Source organism: Manis javanica, chromosome 2 (assembly GCF_040802235.1).
Source record: "Manis javanica isolate MJ-LG chromosome 2, MJ_LKY, whole genome shotgun sequence".
NCBI classification, from domain to species: Eukaryota; Metazoa; Chordata; class Mammalia; order Pholidota; family Manidae; genus Manis; species Manis javanica.
This window is the reverse complement of record NC_133157.1, coordinates 139022330-139028532: the sequence shown is the minus strand read 5'-3', so window position 1 is coordinate 139028532 and position 6203 is coordinate 139022330. Positions and strand designations below refer to the sequence as shown.

The 6203-nt window shown below is 38.9% G+C and overlaps 1 long non-coding RNA gene across 1 annotated transcript in view; it reads right to left on the bottom strand.

Moving 5' to 3' along the window:
* Positions 1-2464: 2464 nt before the first annotated feature.
* The window catches only part of LOC140847890 (uncharacterized), a 136785-nt gene continuing 133046 nt past the window's right edge, over positions 2465-6203 (bottom strand). Inside the window, exons 2-3 of the long non-coding RNA XR_012128157.1 lie at positions 4440-4504; positions 2465-3786 (exon numbers count right to left, since the gene is read on the bottom strand). This is a non-coding gene — a long non-coding RNA (uncharacterized lncRNA). The remainder of the gene's footprint in view (positions 3787-4439; positions 4505-6203) is intronic.

The following is a 6203-nucleotide window of genomic DNA, read 5'->3' as shown; positions in this document are numbered from 1 at the left end:
ATATGCCTATTTGAGGCCATATGAATTTTAGGATTATTTTCTCTTGTTATTTGAAAAAAGCCATTGGTATTTTGATAGGAATTGCATTGAATCTGTAAATTGCTTTGGGAAGGATGACCACTTTGACAATATTAATTCTTCTTATCCATGAACATAGGACAGATTTCCATTTATTTGTGTCTTCTTCCATTTCTTTCATCAGTGTCTTATAGTTTTCAGAGTAGAGGTCTTTCACCTCCTTGGTTAGGTTTATTTCTAGGAATTTCATTCTTTTGATGCAATTGTAAATGGAATTGTTTTCCTGATTACTCTTTCTGCTCATTCATTGATAGTGTATAGGAATGTAACAAATTTCTGTGTATTAATTTTGTATCCTGCAACTTTGCTGAATCCAGTTATTAGTTCTAATAGTTTTTTGATGGAGTCTTCAGGGTTTTGTCTACACATTATCATATCATCTGCAAATAAGGACAGTTTTACATCTCCCTTACCAATTTGGATGCTTTTTATCTCTTTTTCTTGTCTGATTGCTGTGACTAAGACTTCAAGTACATGTTGAATAAAGGTGGTGAGAGTGGGCACCCTTGTCTTATTCCTAATCTTAAAGGAAAAGCTTTCAACTTTTCACCATTGAGTATAATGTTAGCTGTAGCTTTGTCATGTATGGCCATTATTATGTTGAGGCATGTTTCCTCTATACCTATTTTGTTGAGTCATCATAAATGGATGTTGAATTTTTTCAAGGGCTTTTTCAGCATCTATTGAGATGATTATATAGTTTTTATGCTTTCTTTTGTTAATGTGGTGTATCACATTGATTGATTCACTAATATTGTAATACCATCCTTGCATCCCTGGAATAAATCCTGCTTGGCTGTGATGGATGAAGCTTTTGATGTATTTTTGAATTTGGTTTGCTAATATTTTTTTGATGATTTTTGCATCTATGTTCATCAGGGATATTGGTCCACAATATTCTTTTTTTGTAGTGTCTTTGGTGTTGGTATTAGAGTGATGCTGGCTTCATAGAATGAGTTTGGGAGTATTCCTTCCTTTTCTACTTTTTGGAATACTTTAAGAAGGATGGGTATTAGTTCTTCTTTAAATGTTTGGTAGAATTCAGCTGTGAAACCATCTGCTACTGGAATTTTTTTGTTCAGAGTTTTTTGATTACCAATTCAATTTTATTACTGGTAATTGGTGTGTTCAGATTTTTGTTTCTTCCTGGGTCATTCTGCGAAGGTTGTATGTTTCTAGGAGCTTGTCTATTTCTTCGAGGCTGTCCAATTTTTTGGCATATACTTTTTCATAGAATTTTCTAACAGTTCTTTGTATTTCTGTTGTATCAGTTGTAACTTCTCCTTTTGTGTTTCTGACTTTGTGTACTCTCTTTTTCTTTCTTAGTAAGTCTGACTAGGGATTGTCTATTTTGTTTATCTTCTCAAAGAATCAGCTCTTGGGTTCATTGATTTTTTCTATTGTTTTATTCTTCTCTATTTTATTTCTTTCTGCTCTGATCTTTATTATGCCCTTCCTTCTACTAACTTTGGGATGTTTATTTGGGATTGTTCTTGTTTCTTGATGTAGGCTTCTGTTGCTATGTACTTCCCTCTCAGAACCACTTTGCAGCATTCCACATACTTCGAACTTCTGTATTTTGTTTTCATTTGTCTCCATGTATTGCTTGATTTCTGTTTTGATTTGTTCATTGATCCCTTGATTATTTAGAAGCATGTTGTTTAGCCTCCATGTTTTTGCATAATGTAATTTATTTCTAGTTCCATACCATTGTGATCTGAAAAGATGCTTGAGACAATTTCAATACTTTTTAATTTATTGAGGCTCTTTTTGTATCCCAATACATGATCTGTTTCCTACCAGAAGCCCCCACAGCCCTCCCATTTCTGGCCATCCTGAGCTCCTGCTGGTCTCCTAGCTTGGTCCACCCCAAATCTGGGTTCTGGCCCACCCCAAGTTCCAGCTACCCTCCCAATTCCAGTCCACCCCAACCCCTGAATGCACCACTTCATGCCCACACCTATGCCCTGGAGAGGGTCCCAAGTGTCCGCACTTGCACTGACCCACACAGGCTTGCATCCCATACTTTGATGGAAGAAGCCATGTGGAGTGGTCCACACCTGTCCCCAGGGTGCATCACCTCAGCCAAGCTTATTCCTTCACATCCAGCTTCTGTTTTTATTTCTAAGTGAAGAGAAAGACCCTTTGAACTTTATTTGCAACTCAAGTGAAAATATTTTAATTTAATGGGATTAATGTGGATATATGTGCTGTATGGGCTTTTAAATTTATTCTGAAGAGTTAAGTGATTATTTTTCCTGTTTTGTTTATAGAACATTTGCACTAGCTGCTCTTTAAGACAGTTGAAGAAGAGCATCCAGACAGGAAGTTGTGCTTAGCCCAAATCAAATACTCAATATTTTGATTTGGTGCATGAGAGAGATCCTGTAGGGCTGTCACAAAGGATTGCAAGACGATAGTCTTGTAAGTGAAACTTTTTATTTATGTCTTTATATGAATGGCATATTCATAGAATGAAGAGGGATGAAAACAGCCCTAGAAGCATGAAGCCCAGTGTCATGATGTGATGATTGATTTTATGTATCAAGTTGTCCAAGCCTGGGTGCTGAAATTTGGTCAAATATAATTCTGGGTGTGTCTATAAGGGTATTTTAGATGACATTTACATTTAAATTGGTAGGCTGAGTAAAGCAGATTGCCCTCCCCAATGAGGATGGGCCTCATCCACCAGTGCAGGCATGACTAGGACAAAAGGTTAGCCCTTTCCCAAGTAAGAGACAGTTCTCCTGCCCGACAGTCTCTGAGCTGAGACACAGGCTCTTCCTGATTCTACAACAGCTATTGGCTTTGGACTGAAGCTGGTGGGACATCAGCCATCTCTCGTACTTTGGACTTGCCAGCCTCCATAGTCATGGGAGCCAATTCCTTATAATAAATCTCACTGTCACAGAGCACCCCACCGCACCAGGCAGTGTGGGTTGGGGACCACAGCCAAGAGTCTTGGCTGCTGCTGTGCACTGGAATTCCCGGGGAGGCAGCATAAATCAGGCATTCCCTGATCCTCAAACTCTAAGACAGGGCCCCCCAAACTCTAAGACACCCCCAGTTATAGAACATCACCTGCAGAGTGTCACAGGATAACGTGCCTAGGAAATCTGAGAGAGTTTTAACTCAGCACACATTGGAGGGTGCCTGGCACACAGGAGGTACTTCATTATTCCACTTAGCACAAGTGTATTGATTATCTCCTGTGTGGCAGCCCCTGTCATAGGTTCGGGGGGAACAACCTCTGCCCAAGAGACAGAGGCCTTTCTCTCTTGGATGGGGGGCAGAGGAAAGCAGTATGTCAGATAGTGATCAGTAGATGAGGAAGCTGGCTAGGGAGAATGGTCAAGGAAGGCCTTGCTGATTAGGTGGCATCCATCAGCGTATAAAAGTAGTAAGAGAACTAGTCAAGCAAAGATCAGGAGAAGAGCGAGGGAACTGACAAGCGCCATTGGGATGGGAAAAATTTTGAGACGTTCAAGAAACGAGGACAAGGCCAAGCTGGCTGAAGCAGATGCACAGAAAGTGAGGTTGGTGGGGAGCCATCCAAGCAGCAGCCAGGGACTGACTCAGGAGAAACTTGCAGGTCGTAGCAAGTGCTTTGGATTTGTCTCCAGGTGAGAGCAGGAAGGTCTGGAGGGTTTTGAGCAGAAGAGTGAAATAATCTCATTTGAGTTACTTGGGCTCCTGATGAACATTAGCCTAAAGGGAGGAGGAGATAAAAATATTATAATTGTTATTATACTATAAGGACTACACTTGGCATACAGAAGAGGAGCTGGACCACAAAAAATAAAAATAAATAAAAATAAATTGTAATATGTGAGATGATTATATGTTAACCTTATAACTATTGTGGTAATCATTTTACAATATATGCATATATATATATATATCAAATCACTGTGGCAAACCTTAACTTGCACAGCATTACGTATCAATTATAGCTGATAAAGCTAAAAAAAGAAAGTAAATTAAGTTTTTATAATTTTAAATAAACTCAGAGTAACTGAGATTGAATGTCTGAGCCAGTCCTCTCCACCTAAATGGGCATCAGAATCCCCTGGGGGCCCCTTTCTACCTCAGCCCATCTAGAGTGGGACTGGGGATGTGAATCCTAACAAACTCCCAGGGGCTGTGCTGCTCGCCCTTGTCCACAGAGTAGCCTCATCTAAATGACTGATTTACAGATTTTCTGTCTGCTTTAGCTACACCTCATGCCGTTCCAGAGTTTATATACCAAAACTGATAGAGCATGGCATATGTATTTTATCTGTAGTCTCTGTCAATGCCTATATTTAATCTCTGCTTATATACTCTATCATTCATTCAACAAACATTTGAGAGTTTACTACCTTCTAGGCTCTGTGCTAGGTACTGGATACAAATTCTGTTTTCTTAAGATCAATCACAGAATGTCCTAGAAAAATAAATAAGAAAGTTTGTTTAACTGAATGTAATCATAAAGTAGTTGAAATGTGAGCACAGTTGACCCTTGGCCAACACAGCTTTAAACTTCACAGGTCCACTTATACACAGATTGCTTTCAGTAAATACAGTACAGTACAGTAAGTGTATTTTTTTCTTCCTTATGATTTTCTTAATAACATTTTATTTTTTCTAGCTTACTTTATTGGAAGAATACAGTATAAAATTCATATAACATACAAAATAAATGTTTACCAACTATTTATGTTATCAGCAAGGTTTCTGGTCAACAGTAGGCTATTAACGTTTTGGGGGAGTCAAAAGTCATACACGGATCTTCAACCAAGGGGGATTGGTGTCCCTAACCTCTGCATTGTTCAAGGTCATCTGTACTATTAAGTAAATATTTGATTGTAAGCAAACAGTAATTGCTGATGGATAAATATTACCTTTGTTTTGACAGTGCTTAGCACTTCCAGAAGAACCCATGACCTCATTTGATTCTTACAACAAAAGACATTGTGTTTATTTGGCAGATGAGAGAAAGGTATACAGAGGTAAACCAATTTCCTAAAGACACTAATATAATGAATACAGAAGCCTGAGCTGGGACCCAGGTGCTCTGCCCCTATACATCACTGCCCCTCTAGAATGGCAATAACGAGGGCTGAGACTACATTTTAACACAGGAAGTGAAAGGCCAGCTGAAATGGTTGACTGACAGTATCAGGTACAATTCCATTTTTTCCATACAATTCTGTTTTATTCCCCCTCAGAAGTCTCCCTTAAAGTAGCCTTCAATATATGCCCCTTATTATGTGGACCCATTAAAATGAAGTTGTTATAGAGTACTGGAGATTATTGCAAACCCAAATAAAATGAGGAGACATTGTACCTGCTTAGGACATTGTCAATGTTCAGATACACTGATTGCACACTTTAGAAAAGACTTGACTTGTTTTTTAATATACACTATGAACACTAAAATATCTCCACGGTACATTTGTTTTTTGTCAGAACAGTTTGTTTTTTAGGAAATGCTTGTTAAAAGACTAAATGACAGGTAAGTAAATACCTTACTTTATAGAGTGTTTTCTGATTTGAAAAACACTTTTGTTACCATCTTTTATAATTTGCTACCAGAAAAAGCTATTTTAAAAATGTATCTAGTGGTTTTATCATCCTCGTTTCACAGTGAGAAAGTCAAGGCTCAGGAGGGCTGGCTGCCCCACCAGTCACATAGGGTCCACTTCTTGTTAGGCATTAATTATTGTTTGATGGATTGACTATAGCTACTTGACATTGATTAAGATGATACTGAGATTAAAACATTTCCCCTTTAGTACTACAAATATTCTTAAATGTATTAGTTGGGATTCTCTGGTTATAAGCAACAAGAATCCACTCTGCAGAACAAGTAAAAAGAGACTTCTTGCAAGGCCCTCAGATAGTTTGCAAAATGGTAGGAAAATGGCAGGCTCAGCTTCGGTCTGATGAGAACCAAGGTCCACTCCGGAGACCTGGGTAACAGGGAGGAGGGGACACCTGGACATCTGGGGACAGAATCTGGTATGGATAGGGTGCATCTCGTTGGCCTGGCAGGCCACCAGTGATTGCACAGGCAAGGGGAAAATACTTTGATTTACAGTGTTGACAAGACTGAGACTTGGGGGAGTTAAACCTCCTATGCA